Below are 19,646 nucleotides of genomic sequence, written 5' to 3' on the forward strand. Positions count from 1 at the left end.
ACCTAGAGAACGTCAAATATAAATTCTGTACAAGTTTCATCAAGATTAAGTCAGGTTTGTGACGTCTAGAGTTGTAACAAGATTTTTATAAGATTTGACCGGTTGAACTTGTTTTTGGATCGAAATCACCGAGATTCAAGTTTTCATCAGATTAGATTGAAAAGTTGGCGACATACCACGAATACAACACACTGTCGGACACACTGTTGATCACAATCATTCACTAAAGTGAGCTACAAATTATATTGTTTGCATAAAGCCTTCTATCTGTTCCCTTTTTTATACTTGGTCAATTTATTGAAACAAATATAAAACTAATCCGAAATTATATGATGAACAATTTTATGTTATACTTGCTTGAAAATGTATAACTATGTAATAAATGGGGTCAAAGTCTGTTATTGAAATAATTACGTAAAAAGGACTTTAATTTTTCTAATTGAATTTCTCAAGTGAGTGGTAAGATAAGAAGAAATGTGCCTCCACAGAGACTTAACGTCTATTTTCTGCATACAATCTTCCTTACATTTTCAAAACAATCTCACAAACCCTTTCCTCATTAAAAGCTAACATTAAGATCCTCCTACTACCACCAATTTTTATTCTGAACGGATTCTTGAACAATTGAGGCTTGATGTTCACCTTCTTATTCCAGCTTGTAGAGACTGCAGTCTTTGGAATTGCCACTGCCGCCACCAAGGAACTGTCGTCTTTCTTGATACCCGAAGCCTCATCCAGCCATGTGTCCTGCAAGAACAGCCAGAAACACAAGTATGAACTGACTGAGCCTCGCTGTGGGAAACTTGGATTGTGCATAGTGTCATCACAGATTAGCCTGTGCAGTCTGCACAGGCTTATCAGGTTGAAACTTTCAGCTTTTATGGAATTTTCCTTTTCAACAAAGTCTCTTCTAATAAAAAATCTAGCTAAGGGGGAAAGTGTTGTACCTGATTAGCCTTTGCAGACTGCACAGGCTAATCTGGGATGACACTTTACACATATGCATTAAAAAGTTTTGTCAGAACAAGGCTCAAATAATAATATCTTTGAACAATGGTGTCAACACACCTAACATTTGACAGAAGTACAACCTAAATTTATGAATTTCATAGTGAAGGGTATGAAAACGTCTGGGGCATGGGATAAAATCAGGTCAAGGGGATTTAAATAAGCAGTAAAATCTCGCCCGCCATATATTGCCCCACTTTACAACAAAATATAAGCCCTCCCAAAAGTGTAACAACCCAGTGCGTTGTTTTTTTTTTCACCAATTTGGGAACATGGCAACAAATTTTGAATTTCAAAGTAGATTCATCTCAATCAGGAATTGGAAACGAATGAAATAAAGAGCCAGGGCTTTCTTCCACCATTTTGGGAATATGACCTGAACTCATGAAATTCGGACTGTTGTTGTAATTTTTAAAATTGAAGAATGCGCATAAAATTGCAACATATTTAACAATAAACATAGCATATATGCCATTTTGAATCAAATTATGTTAGAAAAGAAATAAAACGCGTCTCAAAAAAGTATACGTCGTCGACAGGATTCGAACCTGCGCGATAATATCTCAAAAGATTTCTAGTCTATCGCCTTAAACACTAACGCTACGGCACCTAATATTAGGGACTTCAACCTTCCAAGAAATCGCGGGAAATCATTAGGGGTGCGCTACTTTAATTGGCATTAAGTTCACTGTAGTCTATACAGGCAGTTCTTTTTGGATTTGAATATATGTACCCGGTTCTAGTTTTGAATAACGATGAACACAGCCGAAATCCAGTTTCCGATCAAGTGTTCCATTTGATAAAGACAGTGTGTTCACCACGAGCAGAAAGTCGGATGAAGACATTGTTTCGCAGTTGATTTGTGCACATGAGTGAATGCAAGTGAAAACACTATGCAGATAAATCTAATCGAATATACATGTGTACGCTTACAGTTTCTAGCCGTATATGCAATTATAGTTTCTTAAAAACTCATATTGCAATTTTTTATAAAACAACTCGCGAAACATCCCACTGAGACACTTGATTATCCGACCGTTAAGAATCTTCCATAGATCAAGACAAGCGTGTCTCAGCGATTTTAGCTTTGTATGATGACAGTAAATACGACAACGGCGATTCAAATTCATTTACCGAACATACAATAACCTCTTAGGCCAGACTCAAAATTGGAATTTCAGAAATATCCCTGAGTCGTAATTATTTATTATAAATTATATAATAGCTTTGTCAGCTGTGTGAGCTGACAACGACGATTCATTTCTCTTTGCTGACCCTCAAAGACTTAGAATAATCCTGTTGATATTAAGACTGTAGGATTATCGACATACATGCATTGTCAATTTCACTGCACCGTCTTCCACCAACACTATTTATCTTTAAACCATACATAGTTTTTCACAGACTTAAACTGTCTACACGTAATTAAATACTCAATGTTTCCATCTGTGTGAGGGTTCTTGTGAGTGCGAAAACTACAAGTCCCTCCGTCGAACTGCCTCACCTACGACGTAGCCTCACACTTGATAGTCAGACCGTGTATAGCCTGCTATATATAATACACGAAGGAACCTAATTAAAAAACTAAACGTGTCTAGCTGCGTAAGAGATAACGGATACCGATATAAAGATGAAACATACTACACTGTCAAACCCACTCTATCACCATTTAAACTAAGAATTTTGATATTACGAATGCGTTGAGCTTTCATCAGACCAGGACGATAAATACTGAATTCAATGCTAAGTGCTTCGAGCCTGTTTAGCGATGACAGTGTGTGCGCAGACGCAGGTCCTCGCAGACGCCGTTTCTTCTATCTGTGTCCAACTGTTCAACCTACCACTTAAACATACACTCTTAATCTGCAGACCAAGCAGAGCTAACCACATAAAGTGACTATCATCACTTAATTCTAAACATAGTTTTTCCAACTTTTTGAGAGAAACAGTGATTGCGCAAACTCGGCTACATCTTGCCGTGTTAATCTACCCAAACTTACCCACATACCTCTTATATACAGCTTCCCTCCAAAACAAAATCATTTGCGTATTTCTTCTGTTTATTCAATAATTGCATTACTAAGTGTTTCCAAATGTGTGCAATACGACAGAAAATTCCATATAAACGAGTCAACATTCGGTGTCAAAATGTATAACATTCAAAACACACTAAAATTATTAATATGGAAACCATGAAGATTTCCCCGCAGACCATCATTTAAGACAAAAATAAGTGGTTCCTTTTGAGTAAACGGTGACAGTAAGTGCCCAAACGACGATACATGTTTCATTGTCAAACTGTCTAAAATACCATATAGTATCAAACTCCTGATGTTCAAACCGCGCCAAGCCTCTCTTAGAGCGGCATCGTAATGATCGATTCCGATCAATATACGTTTGGCATCGTTTTAATTCGTTATTATTTCTGTGGGTTATACAATATATGAATTGTGGACTGTGCCATTCACAAACGATGTCATTTCACAGTCCTTAAGTACAAACTTAACATTATGCTTGACTGTCTTAAGAATGTTGAAGGGACTTCGTAGCCAGGTTGCAGAACATGTGAAAACGCCCAATTCGATGTGTTTAATGGTTTTCAATACTGGAGAAGTGACCTCAGGATCTTAACTATTTAGACGAAACGGGACAGCAAATACCGATGAGGCCGATCTGTCAACAGCTGCAAATGTAATGTAATTCTAATACTTAAACGGTTTAGATAATAAACCAAATGAGCTTAACATTTTGTTTGCGCAGGATAGCTGTAACTTGATTCACAATGTCGGAACCCAGAACCCATGTTCATTAAATACGTTATGCTGGCTAATAAACCGTGGGATATAAGGTTAGACAAATCTCGTTTAATAATAACGTTCCGTATCCAATTCTGCATTGACATTCAAACAATAAATGTAAAACTCATCTCAGCAAATTTTGGAAAAAAAAAACACATTTTATACTCCGGTTTAAAAAAACGGATATGAACCAATGGTAGTTTGATAGAGTTATACCATTTTATAAGATATGTGTTTTCGAAAGGATTTGAAAAGATCTGATTGTTTTGTACCAGCAGAGTAGAGCGTGGATTTTTAATCTACCAGAGTAAGTAGAGACGCGTTATATAAACATGCCAGCAAAAATTTGTTGAAAAAAAAAAACATGATTTTATTAGATATATATTAACTAATCAGTATGTATTAAAAAGAACCTTTTTAAACAAGTTTCCCTTCCTTTCATTACGTTTTGACGACGTGATGTATATAGTTGGGTCCGCCTTATTCCTATTTAAAGTCACTATCACGCTCACCAATACATACGGCTACTGTATTATGCTATATAAAAACATTCGACAACAAGTAGTACCATACGATGGTTAATTACAATAGGAAGACCCTAAAAACCAAGTAACATTGATGTTAAAACGTTATATTACAAGCATTCGGCAAGTTTTAAGCATCTAAATATCGTTCCACGATGTAATCTACTTTCGCTTTCGAGTCAGGATCGGATTCATTCGGGTTGCGTTTATTTGCATAATTTATACAAGCCATTTTCGCATTCGCTAAGTTCCAGTTACCCAGAATTCATTTTGATTTCACAGAATGATTATTCATGAGAGCTACGTCATGCTTCCGACGCTTACCGTATCCAATCTCGTGTTCGCCCGTAAATGTTCGGATATTTTCACGGGAGATATAAATGGAATAATTTGTGGCCACAAAAAAATAAAAACGAGCATTTTGTATCTCGTTAAATCAATTCTTCCAGACAACATCTAACGTTGAAATTTTGCATTTTGCTAAAAGGAACATTGATTTTGTATGGGTTAGCTTTATTTAACGAAATATTCGATATTTTTGAGCGTGATTGTTACTTTAATATGGTAAAACAATTGAACTACTTCACTTGATAATACGAATAGAAGGGAATCCTACTATTTAAACAACATAAAAAATCTGCCATGGCGGCCGTGTTTTTCACCGATGAGGCTATTATCACAACTCAATATTTGTGTTATCAGTATTATCAGAAATGTTCATAAAACAATCGTAAGTGGTTCGATCCCAGATGGTGTTAACTTTTTTTAACTTTTTTTCTTTCTTTAATTTCATTCATATTTTATACTGGCGCTCCTTTAATCTTTAGTTGTTTACATTTATCAATTTAAAACATTTAATCACAAACTTCAAAACATGCCGAAATCTGTGAACAAGTACATGCAAGTCATTAATGATTAAGGTCGAAGTTGATACTGTATGGTATTATGTTTGTGATTTAATATTGTTTTATATTAATATCTTTTGTTAAGCTGGTGTGAACCCAGTTAAGATTGTAGACAATTTCTAATGTTTATGCATATTTATAACAATCTATGTACCAGTATTTGGGGTTTGCCTAATTGCTGTATTTTATTAAATTTGACGCAAACGGTAGGGATAGTTAAAACAAAAAAATCTCTGTTAAAAGTGCGGTGACCCCCTTTTTTATTTATGTTTAATAATGACAATACGTAGATGAACATATTTGAGCAGTTTCGCAGAATTCTATTAGACAGAAAAAAATAAATTCCATTTATTTGGTAACGAAAGTAAAAAAATGACTTTTTTTTGGCGACATACAAATTATAAAAAATAAATTTCTTAAAATTGTACTTGTGTACTCCATTTTATTGGTAGTGTATGTTTGATCTAATGGTATATGATGTATATTAGCTTATATAACATCTACATGTTTCCAATTTCATAGGTTTTGAATTATTTTTACGCCATTAGAGATTTTCAGTTTTATTGAAAAAGTACATGTTATATAATGATGAATAAAATCAAAAGGAGGCCGGTGACCCTATGTTTTTACTTTACTTTTCATATAGTATTTGTATATATATCTTAAATATAAATTTTGGACAAAAACTAATAGATGGAAAAAATCAGCAAAACTGCAGCAACACCCCTTAAGTAACCCTTATCCATGCTCTAAAAAGCATTCTCATTAAACTCAAATCGAAATACTGCCAAGAGTTAGGTATCGGATAGAATTACCTTTTGAACAATATGAGTTTCAGTCTTACCAGGTGATTTTTTTTTCATAGCCTAATTTATCGAATAATCTTAAAAAAGGAAAGTACTCGTTATAAAACATCTTTAACGATTTTTTTGGCGGATGACAATTGATACAGCAGTGCAATACGGGATCGAAAGGCATATGTTCCCGTTAATTTCATTCATACCGGTATGACTCTATACTAAAACATTTGAAATTCAACCATTTGATTGGTTCCGGTAAAGGGCATCTGAGCGTGACCTCTGATGTTAAATTATCACATTCAGACCTTATAATACAGTGTAGCGCCCGACTCGAGGTTTTTATGAGATTGCTTTGTATATGATTTTAGTACAATTAAAACTGGTCACTTAAAAAAATCTTTATCGACATTTCATGATATTCTGCAATATAAATGTATCGTTTCTTATTATAAATGCGTGTGTATAGTTTTAATAAGTTTCACAGAATCACTAACTCGTGACAGGTAGGTCATTTTGCATTTCCTCTTCAACAACTGTGTTCTCATCTCTCAAACAAATCAAATGGTGCAGTGATCTAGTTTAAACATCGGATCTTCATAAAAAATAACACATATTGAATACGGTACAACTGAACGCGTGAGTAAGTTGCTCGACAGTTGCTCGAAATAAGAGTTGTTGTAACTTTTATTATTAACTTTGACCTGATTTTAAAGTTAAATCTCACTTGACCCAGATTCGAACTTTGTAAAGATATTGTCAAGATAAACATTTAGACCGAGTTCGATGAAGATTGAGTAGTAACTATGGCTTTATTTGTTTCAATATTTGACCTGTGACCTTGTTGTTTATCTATTTTTAACAAGATTCTAGATAGTATTCAAGGGGCCTTTTCACTTTTTGGTAAATTGACAAAATAAAACAATAAATGTTTCAGGTTCGCAAATTTTCCTTTTAAATATGATATTTGTGAGGAATCAGTAATACTGAACATTTACCATGCTCGAAAATATCCATTATGTTCATCTTTTGACGATTTAAAAACCTTAAAATTATAAAGCGTTGCAACTTGGAGACTTCTGTTGTTGTCGTTGTATTTTGTGATACTACGAGGATTGCTTATATAAAGTATAAAACACATTAATCATGGTACAGGTATGAGCAAGGACGGCTGAGTGGTCTAAGCGGGAGACCTTTTACTCCAGGACTCCAAAGGTCAGTGGTTCGGGTCCCATTGAGGGTTACTTATTTTCTTTCTTTAATTTTATTCTTGTTTTTTACTGAGCTTTTTAGATCCAATGTTTACATTTATCACTATAAAGAATTTAATGACAAACTTCAATACATGCCAAAATCTGTGAAAAGGCCCCTTTAAGTTTTAATTCCATTCCATATGGGTTTCAGCAATAGTGAGAAATAAATGTGTATTTACGAGTTGCCACAATATTTTATACATGGACCTACCTCATGACTCCATTTGACCCTGATAAAAGTTGGTCTTAAAATAATCAACATAAACATTCTGACAAAGTTTTAACAATAAAAATGTGTTATCTGGAACAGTAATAAGTTAACATTATTAAATATTTAAGTACATGCTTTATAATGTTTATTCAATAATAACGGACTTACAGCCAATTACATTCTGAAATACATAGAAAAACTTTCATTGCTGAAAAGAAAGACATTAAAACATGTTCACAGTTAATGTTATATGATTATTGCAAAACTTATTACAATTATGAGCGATATTCATTTCAATTGGAAATGTTTAATTACATAAACAATTTTTGTCTTTGAAAAACTTACTTAACGATTGTTTAATTGAAACACATTATAATCATAGTCTGTTAATTGTACTATTTAATTACCTGATAAATCTGTTTTTGCAATCTACCTGTGCAGATTCGGAATTACTTGTCATCGAAAATTATTTATTAACTTTCGATTGCAATTAAGACAGTAGTTGTCATCTAATTATTGAATGTATGTACATATGGTATCGGATCTTAAAACGACGACGTTTTATTTAAAGCCTCCTTTGAGATTAATCTTACTACATAATTGTTAGAATTATATATTTAATTATAAAGGTATCGATGCTCATATATTGCATTTATTTAAATCACAATATTAAATAACATTAATATTAACTTGGAAGATGACATTTACAAGACCAAATAGAAATTATCAATACAATCAAAATTTCAGTTTTCGACATTTATTGATTTTGCATTACAAGAAAGACTAGATGTAAATGTGTGTACAATTTAATTGAAATGCTTTCTCGTTTTGAATCGTTTTTTGTTAGGCTATTATATAATATCTGATTAAATAAATGCATTTAAATATATTATAAGGAATATTATGTTACAAAATTAATCACAATTGTTTACAAACAAGGAAAAAAAAACAGTTAACGTTAGCAGTTAAAAGATCAAATACAATCAAAACAAAAGTATTTCCTACACAAAGGAACGCTGTGATTTACAAGAAGTTGTTCGTAAAACAACCAAGTATCAAAATATATCTGAAGATTTTGACCTTTGGCAACGGACCCATAGTCCATGAAGGCTGTAGTTAAGATATTAATTTCAATAACAGACATCAATGAAAATAAGTTCGTAGCTTTTATAGGCGAATACTTATGAAAACAAATATATTTAAAAATAAAATTACGTTAAATATATTCTATGATGGTACGATAAATGAAAACATAATCATTAATTTTATCAAAACATTTGATGCAACCTGTTGTAAAGCGTATTTGTGTCTTTAGAGTGATTTAATTTTATTTTAACATGAAGTTATCATTTTGCACTTTGTAAGCTCCATCGTGTATTTATGTTAAAATACAATGAGAAAACAATTAACATCGGACATTACAAAATACTATATTAAGTGTTGAATAAACGTTTTCTCGACACGGAACTGGATAAATTTTGTTTGGTCTTCTTTCCTGGTATTATCTTTGCATGCCATGTGACATAAGTAAAACATGAAAATATATTCACGTAAACTACAGCAAATTTAAAAATGTTTTAAATTGTGAAAATGTGATCTCATAAAACTAACACACTAACAAGCAATACACAATATAAAGTTACGACAATAATGAACATATTACAATAAACGTGTATATATCTAAACTTATATACTATTATGTTCTTTGTTAAGCTTTGCAAGCAAACATCCACACATCATAGTGTATATTAATAGCATTTAATGCAAAACATCATTTCTCCATATCGTTTAAAGTCATGATTTCTATACCTATCGTACTTCATAATCATGAATGGTCTTAACAAAGCAAGATTTGCTATATTGAATATTAAAGTGATACGGATATAATCATTGCATGTTTAGCATGTTGAATTACAAAGAACAATATTTCATTAAAAAATCCATTTTCTAAGATATATACAGTTCGATTGCAACAATATTCATAACATACCATTGTAAACATAGCAGCATCAAATTATAATCTGCTACACATCTAACATTTAATAATCAGATGTAGTAAGCAAGCTCATGAAATGCACATATTTTAATAATATAATTGAACTCCCACTTTTGGTATCTGTGTTTTATTTTTACAGTTAAGTTTATCCAGTTTTCAAAATACTCCCTTTTCATAAGTCTGGTTATGTCCATATTTACACTTTGAACTTTTTTCCTTTTACAATGTAAATAATCGGTTCAAAAGCACAACAAAAAGAAAATGCGTTGGATTCAATGGAATATCGATTTTAATTCACTCGTGATCATAAAAAATATATATATTATATGATCACTCCTGAAATAAAATCAATATTCCATCGAATCCAACAAATATCCTTTATTTATTATATACCAAACAGTGAATTTAAACAAACGTCAATGAATTTCGATGTTTATGGTTTCCTATCAGTTTGGCTTTCATTAGATATTTCCCTAAAAGAAACTGAGATGAATTATTTTCAAACATAACCAGCAGTTACAAACCGTGTCTGTAAATTGTAAAATATCATCTATACAAGTGTAATAAATACTATAAAAATCACCGTCATATGTTAAACTATCAAGTAGTTATACATATCAAGTCGATAGGATTTTCGTAACTTTGCAACGAACTTTAACCTTTCGGTTTTGACAAGATTTTACAGTTTAAAAGATATCCGACAATTGTTAAAATCGTTTACAAGAATCAGATTAGGTGAAGTTAATCAGTATAAACACTAAAAATATTTCATACATCTGCCCATTAGGACCATATGAGACCTAAAGAGAATCCCCATCTGACTTCCTTTCAGTAGGCTAATCATGCTCTTAAATTTTAATAGTTAAACAGGATGGGCGTTAAAAGTGTAGTTAATAAACATCAAACATGCAAGTTATGGCAATTGTATATTTGCCAATTTAAACTTAAATCGTCACCAATAAACTTTGCGAAGCTAAGCTTTCGAACACTTTAGTATCCTGATTCGTGTAGTTATTGATACTCGACAAGAAGCAAACACAATCTTCGCTATATTATTTAAATAAGGCTAAACCCGCATACTTTATATATATCTTTCCCAGGCGGTGATCCGAATTTATTCGTTCGTATTTGAGTGTGTTTATAACTAACGTGAATAACCATCATTCATCTAATCGATGACGATATAATCAATAACGATATAATTAATAAAGATACAATCGATAACGCTTAAATCAATACACATACAATAATAAGAAATAGTAACATGAGCAGCACACTTTCTAACACATTAAATTCCAATGACAGTTACAAGCATAACAGTTTAATAAAAATCATCAATTAAAACGCAATGATAAGAAACGCATGACTCGAGCACTAAACCATGTTACATGTATGCACAGGCAGTTATATATAGAGTGAAATGATTGAATAAAATTGTATAAATAAATACATTTTACAATGCAGAGAACAGTGGTTTAGCATTTTAAGATACTCAACCGCCACTCCTTTTCCCAGCTTGTTCATGGATCAATTAGACTGGACCTTGTATGCCTGTACATCTTATAATGTTTATTCAATAATAACTGACTTACAGCCAATTACATTCTGAAATACATAGAATAACTTTCATTCCTCAAAAGAAAGACATTTATACATTTTCACGGTTTATGTAATATGATGATTGCAAAAGGTATTACACTTAAGAATGACATTCGTTTCAGTTGGAAATATATAATTACACAAACAATATATGTCTTTGAAAAACTTACTTAACGATTGTTTAATTTAAACACATAAAAATCATAGTCTGTTCATTGTACTATTTCATTACCTGATAAATCTCTTAATTGCTAGCTACCGGTGTATATTCTGTTTTTCTTGTCATCGACAGTTATTTATTAACGTTTAATTGCAATTAATACAGTAGTTGTCATGTTATGTTTGAATATTTTACATATGTTATCAGATCTTAAAACGACGACGTATTATTTAAAGCCTTTTTGAGATTGATCTTACTACATAATGGTTAGAAGAATATATTAAATTATAAAGGTATCGATGTTCATATATTGCACTTTTTTGAAGCACAATATTAAATAACATTAATTTTAACTTAGAAGATGACACAAATTTATCACCAATTACAAGACCAAATAAAATTGAAATTGCAGTTTTCGACATTTATTGATTTTGCATTGCAAGAAAGACTAGATGTAAATGTGTGTACAATTTAACTAAAACGCTTTCTCGTTTTGAATCGTTTTTGTTAGGGTATTATATAATATCTGATTAAATAAATGCATTTAAATATATTATAAGGAATATTCTATTACAATAATCAAAATCAAACACAATTGTTTACATACCAGACACAAATTACCAGTAAACGTGAAAAGTTAAAACATCAAATACAATCAGAACAAAATTATGTCATACACTAAGGAAAGCTTTCTGAAACACGGGGAAGGTTGTGAATCACAGGAAGTTGTTCTGTTCCTATAACAATACAGTATCAACATATATCTGAAGATGTCGATCTTTGGCCACGGATCAATGGTCCATTAAGGCAGTAATTAAGATATAAATTTCAATAACAGAAATCAATTAAAATAAGTTAGTAGCTTTTATAGGCAAATACTTATACAAACAAATATATTTAACAATAAAATAGGCGTAGGTTAAATATATTCTAAGATTGTACGATAAATGTAAGCATAATAATTTATTCTTACAAAACAGTATAAGCACCCTGTTGTAAAGCGTATTTTTGTCTTGTTCAAAATGGCAAACAAACGAATTATAGTGATTTAATTTTTTTTTTGATTTAACTTTAAGCTTTTCATGTTGCACTTTTTGAGCTCCATCGTGTATATTTATATTAAAATATCGAGAGAAAAATGAACATCTGACACTATAAAGTACTATATTAAGTGTTTAATACACGTTTTCTCGACATGGAAATAGAGAAGTTTTGTTTGGTCTTCTTTCCTGGTATTATCTTTGCATGCAATGTGCCTTTAGTAAAAACTGAAAAAAATATTCACTTTAACTACATCAAATTAAAACATGTTTTCAATTGTAAAAATATAATCTCATAAATTTTACAAATTAACAAAACATAATATATAGTTACGACAGTAATAAACATATAACAATACTAGTGTATATTTATGAACTTAAACAAAATTATGTTCTTAGTTAAAGTCACCGTTCATAGCAACATATATGGGCAGAATTGTAAGAAAACGTGTTTTTATTGAGGAAAATCCGGTTGAAATAGGTTGTAAACAAACAATATAGCGATTTTTATTTTGGGGTCGAGTACGGTTAAGAACGAACACGAACTTATTAATGTTCATGATTCGACGCTTGACTTCAAATCTAAACAAACCAAATGTCGGATACGGGCAAATTTAGCGGATATGATAGCGATGAGAAGGTGAGAACAAAGGCAAATACATCTGTTACAGACGGAAACTGAGTTGCAACGCTACGTTTTTGCTAAATCTATGTATTTATCTTCCATATGCTAATAATGCTAAAATAGCATTATAATTTAAATAACTCGCGCCGCTGCTATGATTTTCGCCTATTGCATGTATTTGTGATCATTTTATCGATTCAAAGCCGATTTTGACCAGGTTTTCGATGTAAACCTCGATAAAAATATATTTTAATGAATTTATGTAAAGTTTATTTCTCGCTTTACGATTGATATGCAAAACAACGAACGGGGACTTTAAGCTTTGCAAACAAACATTCACACATCATAGTATATAAATAACATTTAATGCAAAACATCATTTCTCCATATCGTTTAACGCCATGATTTATGTACCTATCGTACCTGAAATCACGAATGGTCTCAACAAAGCAAGATTTGATGTAATGCTTTATTGTTTATCATAGTGATCGGGAAATTAAATTATAAATATTGCATATTTAACATGTTGATAATTATTACAAAAAACAATATTTAATGAAAACTAAATATTCTAAAATATCTACACCTCGATAGCAAATATATTAATAGCAATTACAATTGTAAACATAGCAGCATCAAATTAAAATCTGCTACACATTAAACATTGTATAATCAGATGTAGTAATCGAGCTCTTGGAATACAAATATTTGGAGAATATAATTTAGGTCCCATCTTGGTATCTGTGTTTCGTTTTAACACTTTCATTTACTAATCCATTTTCATATGTCTGGTAATGTTTATACATACTCTTTAAACTTTGTGAAATGCATTAGTATATATCCCCAAAACAAATATACGTGGTTTAACTAAATTGATTAAATAATATGTTATTCTATATGCTAGTGGATAAACTATCTGCTAGAAAATTTGCACAAGATGCTTCCCTTTGTATGTTTCCACTCTTGATTTTTGGAGAGCAGAGTTAAACACGGAGTGAGACATTGTATCATAGTTGATAGGCCACTGATCGATGTTAGTGGAAACACCATGCAAATACAGTTTATCGAATATATGCTCAAACAATTAAGCCGTATGTGCATTGAGTATTGGGTTTAAAAACTAATTCTGTGATATTTGATAAGAAATCTTCGCCCAAATCAAACTGAAGCCCTTGATAGTGAGACTGCGAAGATAATGCCATTCATCATTATTACCATTTATAACGTTCGCTACCGTGAAAGTAATGAATATGAATACGACATGTACAATACATGTTCATTCGCCGAACCTACAACCCTTCCTCTCCACCTCTTAGACTCACAATGACGTTGGAGTTTTATTGAACAAGGCAGAACTATGTGCAGGCAGTAATTATCCATGTTTAATTCAATAGAAAGTGGTTTACGATATGTGGGTGATGAAACCGCCTTCGACCACGACAAATAATGTGTATTTTGTGAACCTCAAAGAATCACACTCATCTTGTTGATATTCAGACTGTACAGACATATCCACAGGCAGCTCATATAAATATCTAATGAAGTACTATGTTTGAGGGACGATAGTGATTTCGACAACGACACACTTTTATCAATGGCGATATACAATCTACCATTAAGACTCGTGATGTTAAAACCACAAAGATCTTTTCATATAACGGAATTCTCCATACTTAATTCAATACTGTGTGTTTCCTACTCTGTGAGGGATGCTAGTGAGTGTTGACAACGGTCATACATTTCCTTCGCCGAACTGCCACACAAACAACTAAGACCTCAACTTTTGATGTTCAGACCCTAGAGAGCCCCCCCATACACTACATATGCAATAATCTACTTTAAGTAAAACGTTTTAAGCTGTTCAAGCCAACACAACACCGATGGTATTCAGACTGCGTAGAGTTTCCAAAAGACCGGGATTACTTGAATCATTACATTTCATTGTGAGAGTTGCGAGCATTGTAAGCGTGTGCAGTGCGTCCGCCAACGACAATACATGCTCTTCTGTAAATAACAAAAATTTTAGACTCAGATTCTTAATATGCACACCATGAAGAACTTTCCACAGATCGGGGTTGTTACTGTCATCACTTATTTTTAAACTAACCAACTGTTTGAGAGACGACAGTGAGTGCGACAACTCGGATACATCCTGCCCTGTCAATCTGTACAAACTTAAACTAAGACTTTTTATATGGAGACCGCACAAAGATTCCCACAGACAGATATGCGGATCAAATGGTACAACTCTAAAATCTATACTCAGTGTTTCCAGCTGTGTGAGAGACAACAGCGATTGCGACGCTAGCCTTACATGTTTTTCTGAAAATTTCAACGAACCACTAAGACTCAGACTCTTTATATGCAGAGAATGCAGAGCCTCCCACAAAAATGGACTGCAATAAATTAATTGTAAAGAAAGTATTTCAAGCTGTTTGAGAGACGACGGTGAGTGCGATAACTCGGATGCATGTTGCTCTGTCAGTCTACACAAACGTAAACTCAGACTCCTTATATGCAGGCCACACAGAGCTTCTAACAGACAGACGTTGTTCTTACATATCCCAATTGAAAGTTCTATAAGAAGTGTTTCCAGCTGATTCATAGCCATTAACTCTACATGTTCTCGTTCGAAACTGTCAAGCCTACCACTAAGACTCAGACTCTTTATATACATACCTTGCGGAGTTTCCGATGGAAAGGGACTGGTGTAAATGAATTCTAAAGCAAGTGTTTCTAGCTGTTTAAGAGACAACAGTGAGTGCGATAACTCGGATGCTTCTTTTTCTATCAATCTGCACAAACTTAAACTCAGACTCTTTACATGCAGGCCACACAGAGCTTCTAACATACAGACGTTGTTCTGACTTATCCCAATGGAAAGTTCCATAAGAAGTGCTCCCAGCTGATTCATAGACAACAGTGAATGCGACAATAACTTTACATGTTCTCGTTCGAAACTGTCAAGCCTACCACTAAGACTCAGACTCTTTATATGCACACCATACCGAGTTCCCCGTCGAAAGGGACTGATGAATTCTAACGCAAGTGTTTCCAACTGTTTGAGAGACAATAGTGAGTGCGATAACTCGGATGCATCTTTCATTGTCAATCTGTCCAATCTTACACTCAGACTGCTTATAAGAATACCACGCAGAGCTTCCAACAGACATATATTGTCCTCAAATCTTTTAATATCTACCTCCAAAATAAGTGTTTCCAGCTTATTAAGAGACGACAGTGCGTGTGACAATAACTTTCCATGTTCTCCTTTTAAACTGTCCAGCCTACCACTAAGACTCAGACTCTTTATATTTAGACTATGCAGAGCTTCCAACAGAACGGGGTTATCATCAATTAAATCTAAAGCAAGTGTTTCCAACACAATCGATTCGACCTCCCGTGTCCATTCGCATTCCTCATAACTCAGACTAAGATTATTTAGACATTCCATCTGTGTACGTGATATTTGTGAGTGCCCAGACGACGATACACGCTTCATTGTATAATTGTCTAAACTAACAAATACACTCAAATTCGTCATATCCAGACTGCGCCAAGCTTCCCACACCGCGTCGATGGCATTATCGTTTCCGATTAATATATTGGTTGCATCGATAACATTCCCTTTAGATATAAAATTCCTTTTAATTTGTGTTTGCTCAATACTATATGACTTGTCCATTGTTCCATTCACAAACGATGTTATTTCACAGTCCTCAAGTAGACATTTTACATTATGCTTTTCTGTCTTTATGATGTTGAACAAACTTTGTAGCCAGGTATTGGAACACGTGACATCTCCTAATTCAATGTGTTCAATAGAGGGCAATACATGAAAAGGTTGTTCTGCTGGATCTGAATTGTTTAGTAGAAAACGTACCGGACATACCGATGTGGCCGAGCTGACAATATCTGAAAATGTTAATTCTAGAACTTACTACATTTTGAACATAACAATATAAAATAAACCTAGTGATATACGCATAATTCTTAGCATGTTTACATATTTATGATAAAATCGATTCAAATCGCCGGAACCCACCTTCACAACATACGACCTTGGAATATAATGTCAGACATAGCTCGTATTTATTTATAAGGTTCCGTGTCAAATTATACACTGACATTCAACAAATAAAGCTGTAATTTGATTCTCATCATTTTATAAAAACACATATTATACCCAGGTTTGAAATAAGCATACAAATTTTATGAACCGATGCTAGTTTCATAAAAAAACGTTTGATAAGGAATGTGTTCTGTTTGTACCGGCAGTTTAGTGTGATTTGGAAAATGTACCAGAGTAAGTCTATTAAACGATGTGTTATTAAAACAGTTACATGCAGGCACAGTTTGATATGGCATATGAGCGTTAACTGTTAGCTTTTGCCTCAATTATCAATATCCAATCGAATGTTCATTGCTTTCAAGACTTTATACGGAGAGTTATTAAAAGAGAAAATTAATTAAAAAGTTCAGACAAGGGACAAAATTGTCACAAAACCAGGTTTTCATTGTGAAAAAAAAAATCTGATAAAGGGAGAAAACTCAAACTGAACTTTTGAAATGACCAAAAAAAATTAACCCCCTTTGTAAGTTTTTTTTTTTTTTTAAATCTATTTTAAGTCGTGGCGACCTTGACATTGGAGATATTGACGTGATTCTTTCGTGGGACACACCGTCCCATGATGGTGAACAAATGTGCCAAATGATTTTAAAATCTGACGATGAACGACATAGTTATGGCTCGGACAAGCTCATTTATGGCCATTTTTGACCTTTGAACTCAAAGTGTGACCTTGACCTTGGAGATATCGACGTAATTATTTCGCGCGACACACCGTCCAATGATGGTGAACAAATGTGCCAAATGATTTTAAAATCTGACAATGAACGACATAGTTATGGCCCGGACAAGCTTATTCCGCCAGCCCGCCAGCCCGCCAGCCAGCCAGCCAGCCCGCCAGCCCGCCAGCCAGCCAGCCCGCCCGCATTCGCCAATCTAATAACCAGTTTTTTCCTTCGGAAAACCTGGTTAAAAACATTATGATATTTTACTTAATTAAAATGGGTATCAGGAAAATAAATAGTGTTTTGTTGTTGATGTTTGTTCATGAATTTAAATGTACGAGGTTGTCACAGAAGTCCGTGGACTTTGCTCATAACATTTCCATTATTAAGAGTAGTCTGCATATTTCCATGGTAGTGATACCTTATTAATATTTTTAGAAAAGTTGTGTAAGACTATTGGTTAGGAAAATCGCTTACATTTTTTTTGGAACATAAGTAAAGTAAATCCGGAGCACGACATTAACAATATTTCACTATTCTGCATGTTTATTGTCTGATCAAGTTTCACGATAAATGGGCAAATAAATGACCTCTTGACAGTCGAAGTTTGATTCAAACCACATAAGAAATCTGTCCCCGTTATGGCTGCCGTGTTTTTTAAATAGACAAGATCCATTTTCTCGTACGGCTGAGAACTATTTACTACTTATGTTCAGTAAACGTTTCGTGAAGATTGAGGACTCAATTTGTTTTTACTAGTTTTTATTTGTTTACGTTATCACCAAGTTTTCTAACTCGTCTGAGAAATCCTTGACACAAATGTTCGGAACACGTTTTACGCACATTGAGCAATAAATGATGTTCTCAAGTTTACAAAAACATGTTGTGTAACTCGAACTATTGATTGATCGTTTAACCCCACACGACCCGTTTCAAAATGAGCTTACATTTCATCTAGAAAGATTTGCTGATCTTGTTTCATTAATAATTAAAATAAATCTGGCTTCAGACTTTTAACAAGCTGGGTTTGTTTATTATACCTTGTGACATATTTTTGAACCGCATGCCACATGAACACATGTTCCTACCAAGTTTAATGAAGATTGGGAAATAAATTTGGCGATTAGTGATAAAAATTTAACTGTTTAAAACTCACGAAGAACGACGGACAAAAGGCTATAAATACAGCTAACCATGAGCACGTCATGAGCAGGCGAACAAGATGTGATAAAGATATCGTATGTTTCGCATCACATACACCCACTTTACGATAACAAAATGCTTAAAATTTGTTTGCGGACACAATCACGCAGTCACTGGATACGAAGTGAAAAACGACGCCAATCGGTGATTTAGAATAACTGTTATTAAGTTGTGTGCAGACACGATTACCACACAAAATACAACATGGTCTTTGCTCTAAGACCAACAATAGTCAACACTCTTGAAAATGGAAACTTCATCGCCATAGACCGCGATCGTCTTAGTCATGAATAATTAAAGATGTTAGTTTTGTATTGACCGGAGAGTGATGCTCATTATCAATATAAAGAAGTGAAACTCCAGCTGCTGTCAAGTCAAATTTACGTGAATTTCTGTCTATTAAGTCCACTGTGCCCTATCGACCCAGATCCGAACCGAGGCTCTTGATTTCAGCGTTTAGCATCCTCCGTATAGCCCAATAATGTTGACCTCACAATTTCGGGAGATGCTTGAGACTCTATATTATTTATTTTAGAATTTCTAATTGTATCTTTCTCGAATAAATGAAATACGTATTTTATTTAAAACGTTCGACAAGTGTGTCACGGTTTACAGATAATATGAATTTATAAATGCAGATGTCGAAAAGTGTTGACGTTTTAACGTGTACGTCGCCATTTCTCAATTAGGTCCACGAAGTGCTTATGTAGGCAGTTTTGTTTTATACGTAATA

At 33.3% G+C, this 19,646-nt stretch overlaps 2 protein-coding genes across 2 annotated transcripts in view; both read right to left on the minus strand.

The window, feature by feature from the left end:
• Positions 1 to 19,646, minus strand: part of LOC127881120 (exosome component 10-like) — a 164,127-nt gene that overhangs the window by 15,371 nt on the left and 129,110 nt on the right. The gene's annotated exons all lie outside the window — the stretch shown is intronic.
• The window catches only part of LOC127881119 (uncharacterized), a 60,006-nt gene that overhangs the window by 505 nt on the left and 39,855 nt on the right, over positions 1 to 19,646 (minus strand). The window contains exon 6 of the transcript XR_008049909.1: positions 643 to 747. The gene's annotated coding sequence lies outside the window, so the exon portion shown is untranslated. The remainder of the gene's footprint in view (positions 1 to 642; positions 748 to 19,646) is intronic.

This window comes from Dreissena polymorpha, chromosome 5 (assembly GCF_020536995.1).
Source record: "Dreissena polymorpha isolate Duluth1 chromosome 5, UMN_Dpol_1.0, whole genome shotgun sequence".
In the NCBI taxonomy this organism is placed as follows: domain Eukaryota; kingdom Metazoa; phylum Mollusca; class Bivalvia; order Myida; family Dreissenidae; genus Dreissena; species Dreissena polymorpha.